The sequence below is a fragment of the Nicotiana tabacum genome, chromosome 12 (assembly GCF_000715075.1).
Source record: "Nicotiana tabacum cultivar K326 chromosome 12, ASM71507v2, whole genome shotgun sequence".
Taxonomy (NCBI): Eukaryota; Viridiplantae; Streptophyta; class Magnoliopsida; order Solanales; family Solanaceae; genus Nicotiana; species Nicotiana tabacum.
Genome location: NC_134091.1, coordinates 54,498,919 through 54,507,878, shown reverse-complemented (window position 1 = coordinate 54,507,878; position 8,960 = coordinate 54,498,919).

Here is an 8,960-nt window from a genome sequence, read left to right as displayed (position 1 = left end):
CTAAGCCATCGGCCTCATGACGTCAGCATCAAGATCATTCTCAATGTCAGAGCCTTTGTGAGTGTTCTCATCCTATGATGGGTGAACGGGGCTGCCAGGTGCAATCCCCAACATTTCTTTTGATGAACTGGAAAGGTCATTGCGTAGATGCATACGCTCCTCATTCGACACGCCCAACCTGCTCATGATCACATTTAGGGAGCTATAGAGATTCCTATTGAAGTTTTTGTCCCTCTCATTCCATGATGCCTGGCTCATCGAAGACGTAGACTCCAACAAGGATGTGATGTCCATCAACAACTTAGGAGCCTCCACAACCTCGTCATACCTGAGGTATTCAGGTACATCTCGGGACAGCATGTACTGCATTAGCAAGTTGCCAAAGAAGAATCTCTTGATTTTTTGCCCAAATCGTGTGCGGTCCATCTCTCCTAACATGATCTCTGCCACATTGATGGGTTGCCCAGTCATCAAAAAAACTATCAAACACACTCGAGCTCGAGTGCATTCACTGTTGTGCTCAACCGGCATCAATCTGGCCTGCACGAAATTTTGCCACACCTTGGTAGTCATTTTGAAGTCTAAGAGGATCATCTCAAGATGGGCATCATCCTTAGTTCTTATCCACTTTGCATTCGAATCAACGTTACAAAGAGTGTGACGTATAGCCTGGTAGCTTGGGCATTTGACAAACATATGTAGCCTTTGTGGGTTGGGGCTGTCAACTCCCAAGAATTTGCATAAGGAGCCCCTATCCAGCGGCACTTCTTTTAATCGGGCCCATGACTTGAACAGGTCCGCATTCCAATTGGCATAGAGTTCCCTCACCATGCTCAAATTTTCATGGCCCGGGCACTCTAGGAACTTATCCATCTTCATTGGTATTAGCCGGCCTAGCCCATCCGGGAAGTTCTTCTCCAGAGTTTTCACATTGATTCTCATTTCTGAGATGTACCGGCCATAAGGCTCAAAATTATGATACCACTCGATTGCGTCCTCCCGAACCAGATCCAAATGGGGCCATGGACTCGATTTTGCTCTCCTCGATCCGTCGGCAACCTGCTTCCCTTTCGCTTGCCGAGATAACCCTTCCCCCTGCTTGCGCTTTTTAAGAGCGAGAGCAGTGGTTGAGGACTTCCCCACTCATTTGCCTTTGTTCGCACCGTCATGAGACATATCAACCTACAACACAATAAGCACGATGTGATAATGAATGAAGAAATCCACCTAAGGTTATCATAAGAGTCAAAGATGACCCCACACTTAAAATCGAAAGCTCTAAATACTATACTCATAATGTTGGTGTAAAACGCACAAGTGTAGCACCACAAGGCGATGGGTACTCAATACTTTCCCATGCCGCACATTTATAATGCACTAACTATGCCACACAAATCAAACAGTCGAACATGGCAAAGTGACTTAGCTTTAGTGCAAGCAAGTAACACATGGTCCTCAATCTCTATAACTACTACACTACAAAGTGAAACACACATAATACAACATACATGGTGTGAGTGACATGCGAACATTAAAGCCAAGCTTCGAATTATGTAAAACCACCCCCAAATACCTCACACTTAGCCCGATATCACATACAACTACACTCGGCTACTCAGACTTCACCGATGCACCATTTACTCTTTCAAGCATTTTATCAAACATATGGTGGGTATTAAGTATGTGTAACTTAATTTCAACAATGGTGGAACATGGTGGAACATGGTGTCCCTCCCAATTTTTAACAAAGTAGAGAAAATTTTAGTTTACTACTTCGCATACAACACAACAACCAAGTTTTTGACAATCAATTTCATGCTCATTAGGGCCACCCACCATAGAAAAGAGTTCTAAGAAACAATAATGGGGGAATTTAGATTGGGGAATGAGGTTATAACCTGCAAAATTGAAAAAGAATGGAGAAGGGGGAACATACGTTGAGGATTGAAGATGAAAGCAAGATAAAAACTTGAATTGAGAGAGAGGGAGGGAGAAACGGCTGAGAGAGCTTGAGAGAAAGAGAGATACGGGTGAAAGGGGGAAGGGGTTAGGGGTTATAGTTATTTTAATCTTTTTTGTGATGATGGGTTGGGTTATTGCGTATGGGTTATAATGTGAGGGTAGATGGGTATGTGGGTCGGGATTAAGGGTAGTGGAATTAAATAATAAACGAAAAAGAGAAAAGAAATAGAAAAATTAAAAAAATTACCTGACCCCCCAAACCAGTGCGTCGCGCTAGGCCTAGCATTGGGGGGTGAAATCTTTCTGCTTTCTACGCTACAGGTAGCGCTAGGCACTGGCCTGGGCGCTGTTTTGCCAATTTTTGATTTGTTTTTTTGAATGAAATCCCCGATCCCCCCGAGCACTTTATATATCCAATTTACATACCCCACACCAGTCTACCTATGATTTCTATGTCTACAAAGAAAACAAAAACTCTAGTCTACTCTAACTAAAAAAATTGAAAAGCTAAGCTATGAAAGCAATAAAAATTGGGTTGTCTCCAACAAGCGTCTGATTTAACGTCACGGCACGATGCAGGGCCTCGCTGTCACGGCCCAATTTTTTCCTCCGTTTGGTATCGTGATATCACCTAGTCTTAGGGACTAGGTAAGCCTAACATTAATTAAAATAACATTATTTAAATAACATCTAACAAGTTAAATAGAAATCTCTTACAATTCTCAAAACCGGTAGTACAAGTCATAAGCTCTACATAATGTTTGCTAGAAAACTTCTAAATACAACTGTCCAAAAATAAGAATAAACAGTGCAAAATGAAAACTTGAAGGTGACTCTGAAGCCTACGAACGCAGCGGCAGGTTTACCTTGAGTCTCCACAGCAACAGTCCACACAGCTAGCTAACGAAAGAATACCTGGATCTGCATAAACAAATGTGCAGAAGAGTAGCATGAGCACACCACAGCGGTGCCCAGTAAGTATCAAGACTAACCTCGGCGGAGTAGTGACAAGGAATAATCAAGACACCCACTAGTCTAATAAACTAAACGGGTACAAGTATATGAACAATAGGAGTATGATGTCTACATAAGGACTATGCAATATGGCTCACAATACAGTAATGGCATTAAGGAAAGAAACAACAAGTATCAGCGGAATATCATGAAAATGACACAAACAAAGTGAATGGAACACAACCTAAATTCGGAATCATAAATACAGCAAGGACAAGTAATAACTCAGCAACTACAACCGCTTTTACATCAGGTTTTAACTAACAACTTCACGAGGTACCGAACCTCGGACAAATCACAACTCACGGGTCTCAATACCTGAACTCTAACACTTGGCATCTTGTGCCCTCATAACACCTCATAACCGCAATGACGACTCATGTGCCAATAGAGCCATTCTCACATAGAAGGCAAGTAAACAAGGGTGAGAATCTATGCTCAACAATATCAAGAACACCTCTTATCCGATAATAATGCTTAACTACGTATATGTTTGTGCAAGTGTCCTAACATAGTCCATACCAGCAAATAGGCATAAGGAAAAAGAACGGACAACAAGTAAAATATTTTCTCACAGCTTTCACACGATAAAGCTCACACAGATAAGTGTACCACTACACAATATCAACAACAAGCATGCCCCCAGGCCATCACAAATCAATCCCTGGCACAACCCACCTTGTCTCGTCACGTGTGTAATAATAAAGTAAGTGACTGCCTTGTCTCGCCACACGTGCATAACAATGTTTCCGCCTTGTCTTGCCACATGCGCAACCCACATATATATATATATATATATATATATATCCCACCTTGTCACGCCGCATGTGCAAATATTAATAGTAACAATAGCATGGCAGAAACCTCATGCAACCCCATAACAACAACTGCACAGCAGAAACCTCGTGCATCACAATGATAGAAACCGCACGGTAGAAACCTCGTGCATCACCACAACAAATACAAAAACAACAATGGCAATAATACAAAGACGACAAGTAAATCAACTCAAGAACTTTTAAATCACAAGAAAATGTAGAACCAATTCACAAGGAATAATCACAGTCTGGATTGCTAGGCATAAAGAGAACAGCTCAACAAGGGAAAACTAATGTGTAGCAACGATCCCACAATATACACCTCAACAATAGGGAAGCTAACACGAGTCAAATAATTCCAAATAAAACAAGTCGACTAAGATATAGGATATCTAAACTTCTTTTAAGGTTGAGAAAATTACGAAGGATATTCAACAATTCAATTAAGGATAAGCAGCGGAAAAATAATAATCATAACCTCAATTAAGACTGAACAATTATAGGTTAAAATAATATTAATTTCAAATAAAGATAAGCAGTTATGAAAAGATAGCATGACAACAGAGGAGGTAAAATCTTCAGTTAAGTCAAATAAGAGTCAAATAGGCAATAAGAGTGAATCCTGAAGCAATTAATTCTAATTAAAGCATGTAGAGGTGAAACTAGTAAATAGGGACTTAATCACATCAAGAACAACTTCATACTCGGTGAATATAAGGACCTAAGAATCCTAAAAGTCCAACTTTTCACAAATAAGTCCGAGCACGTACTCGTCACCTCGCGTACATGGACTACAATCAACATAGAAGACTCAAATCCTAAGGGAAAATCCCACACACAAGGTTAGGCAAGATACTTACCTCAAAGAAGACAGACCGATACTCAAAAATAAACTTCTCGGGTGAAATGACCTCCGGACGGCTCAAATCTAATCAAAATAACTTCAAAGTACAAATAAAACTCATAAGAGACTCTTCCGGATTATAAAGTCTCAATCTTTATCCAAATCTAAAAATCGGTCCAAAGGTCGACCCCTGGGTCCGCACCTCGGAACCTGACAAATTTTATAAAACCTGAACACCCATTCCGATATGAGTCCAACCATATAAAAATTATCAAATTCCGAATCCATTTCGTCCCTCAAATCATGATTATTTTCATTTTGGAAATTTTCTTCAAAAACCAACATTTTTCTCAACTCAAAACACAAATTAAATGATAAAAACAAATATAAAATCATGGAATATAAAAAATTCTAGGTGAAGAACACTTACCCAATCGATTTGCTTGAAAACCCCACAAAGAATCGCTCAAAATCGAGCTCTAGAACTCCAAAAATGGTGAAAATGGCAAACCCTCGGAATAGAGGACTTTATATTCTGCCCAGGTGTTTTGCGCATCGCGAACGTGGAGAAAGGGACGCGTTCGCGATGAAGAAAAACAAAAGCTGCCCAGTTGTTCTTCACGAACGCGACAACACGTTCGAGAACGCGGAGAGAAAAATTATGATGGCCCAATGACTGCTCTTCTGGAACGCGTGAAGTAGTACGCGAACGCGAAGAGTGTAATGGAATAGCTACGTGAATGCGTAAGCGACATACGAACACAAAGAGGAAAATGATCACCAGTGTCGAGGGCCTGGTTTGCACTTCGCGAACGCGAGATAGGGAATGCGAACGCGAAGAAGGGGGTAGCAGAACTTCGCGAACGCGAGAGGGTGACTGCGAACACGAAGAGGAAATATTTCACCCTCCAAAATAACACTACGCGAACGCGAAGGCAAGGACGCGAACGCGATGAAGGAAACCAGATGACAGATAACAACAGTTCAAAATAGGGGGAAACGACCCGTAGCCCATCCGAAACTCACCCGAGGCCCCCGGGACCCCGTCTAAACATACCAACAAGTTCCATAACCTAACACGGACTCGCTTGAGGTCTCAAATCACATCAGTCAATGCCGAAAATACAAATCGCACCACGAATCGAACTTATGAAATTCCAACTTTGAAAACTCGTGCTAAAACCAATCTAACCAACCCGGAATGACGTCAAATTTTGCAGGCAAGTCCCAAATAACATAACGGAGCTGTTCCAACTCTCAAAATCGCATTCTGACCCCGATATCAAAAAGTCTACTTCCGTTCAAAATCTCCAAAAATTTAACTATTGCTATTTCAAGCCTAAATCAGCTACAGACCTCAAATTCACAGTCGGGACACGCTCCTAAGTCCAAAATTGCCCAACGGTGATAACGAAACCTATGGAACTCCATTCCAGAGTCGTATTCACACAGTTCCGACTACGGTCAAAATCCTAAGACTTAAGCTTCCGTTTTAGGGACTAAGTGTCCCAAATCACTCCGGATCATCCGGTAACTAAATTCAACTACGTACGCTAGCCAATACACATAATATGAAGATGTTCAAGACCTTATGCCGCTGAACGGAGCTTAAATTCTCAAAACGACCGGCCGGGTCGTTACATCCTTCCCCTCTTAAACAAACGTTTGTCCTCGAACGTACTAAGAATCGCCACGAAGTTTTCAAATCACTAAAAGTACATATCCAACATACACCCGCGGGCGACTCCATGTCACCCCAATCCACATAAGCCTGACGACACCATCCCAACAGTAGTTCATCCTTTCTACCAACACTAATAAGCCTTAGAGTTAACAATTCTCACCTTCCATTTATCTTCAAAAGACCCGATTCTAAATCCATAACCGGTATCAGTCTCAAACAACTGTAACAACTCATGCTTACACACACAAGGTACGACCACACAACAAGACACACCATACATAGGCTCATAATAACAAATCTGATCACAATAGCTGCCCGTAATCAAAACCAGCACCGGCAATTAGCCTCATATCTGTTAGAACCCTGTTCAAACCTCCACAATACTAACAACGATGCAAGAAACATGAAGACCTCTTAACTATACACCCGAATCAACAAGTCACAATAAACAACACCGAGCACACACCTCGCAAGCTAAAACTCGAGAAGCACAGAATGAAAATGACTAAATATGTAAAGAGAAACACATAAGGGAAATATGAAACAAGCCCGACAGGCACAACTCTCTAACAGTACCCTACTACGAATCAATTTAAAAGTAAAATTAAAGTATATGAACAAATCACAAGGATCTCATCCTGATATAACCTCCACCGCGGCACGCAGCCCGGCTCAAACATATCAAATAACATGGAATCGCGAGGGTCTTACCCTCAACTCTGAATCACAAGTCGAATACACATCATACCAATAGAAATCTTCCACTAACTCAATTCTGCCAATAAAATCACAACACTTACTAAACTCTCACCCCGGAAGAGTATCAAATCATAAATCATAATCAAATTACTCATGAACCACATCAAACCTGCCATAATGGATAACATGAATTCACTTCTAGTCTCGTAACTTTCAAAAATGAATTAAAACAACGATAGACAATGCTATCACTCATAGAATATCCTAACAGGGGCAAACACATAAACATGATACTAAGTCATGAACTCACCCATAGGTGGGACAATAAATAGGGAAACTCACCCTGATAAGTGGAACCGAATCAAAGTACGAATGGTGCCCCTCTATAACAAATCAAAAGCATACCTGTATGACATCATCTGGTGCAACAGCCTCCAGCCTACTATATGAAACACATCAACGGGATGAGCCTTCCCCTCTTGGGCGCCCTCTACTCGCTTGAATACCCCGCTGTGACACATCTGTCGGAAGTCTAGGACAATCTCTCAACCTGTGGCTGGTATCTCCACACTCGAAGAAACCTCTCTGCCGATGTGGCTGGGGGAACTGTGCGGTACGGGTACTCTGAGACCCATGAGCACCTGAAACACTGTGTGAAGCCTAAAGTACAAACTGAACTAGCTGAAGCACAAAACCTCTACCATGACGTACCCTGCCTCCAAAATAAGGACCAGTAGATCTCTCCGGTCTATGAGGCCTCCTCATCTCCCTGTCCTCTCTCTCCTGATCTCGCATGTACTCTCTCTCTCATGGCCTCGACTATATTCTCTTTCCTGGTCCCACATGCCCTCTACTCGGCGAGCGATCCCAACCACCTACTGAAATGAAACATCTGACTCTAACTCCCGAGCTATGCTGAACCAAATATCATGCTTGAGTCTCTCAATGAATCTACGGGCACGCTCTCTAACTGTGGCAACCAAAGCAGGTGCATTCCTGGAAAATCACTGAATCTCACGGCATACTCTGACACTGACATAGTGCCCTGGCGCAGCTGCTCAAACTTCGCGTGCCATGCAGCTTGAAGGGACTGAGGTACAAACTCTCTAAGGTATATCTCTGAAAATTGAACCCATGTAAGTGAAGCTAACTCGGCTGGGCTACCGAACTCATATGCCCGCCACCACTGATAAGTCGCTCCCCTGAGCTGGAACGTAGTAAAAACAACCCCGCTCGTCTCCACAATACCCATAGTACGGAGAATGCGGTGACACTCCTCTAAAAAACCATGTGCACTCACTGAAGCCAAACCACTGAATGTAGGAGGGTCATATTTCTTGAACCTTTCAAGTCTAAGCTGCTCTTCCTCAGATGATGATGCCCTGACCACGGGCTGAACTAGAACCACAGGCTGGGTCGCCATGACACCTGGAACTTGACCAATATGAAATCGCTGCTCTGGGGTGTGGGCGGTGGGAGTCTGGGTTTCTCCCCGGTCTGTGAAGTAGTTGGTGCAACCGGAATCAACCCCGCCTGAGCCAATGTACCAAACATGCTCAAGAACTATGCTAAGGTCTCCTGAAGTCCGGGGGTAACAGCAGGCGCCTCTGGTACCTGCCCCCCAACTGGAACTACTGGCGGCTCCTCAACTGTTGCTCTGGTAGGTGACCTAGCTATGACACGTACTCCTCATCAGGCCTCTGCCTCTGCCTATGCCCTTAGTGACATCTACTCCGGGGGTAACATTATCAGCAACTACAGCTTATGTCCTCACCATCTGTGGGAGAATGGAATGATAAAAGTTCAAACTTCGAGATCAATGAACTCGCACGATAGAAATGAAAGAAGTGAGATTGTCCTAATAGTTTCGTAGCCTCTCGAAGATAAGTACAGACGTCTCCATACCGATCCGCAAGACTCTACTAAACTAGCTTATGAC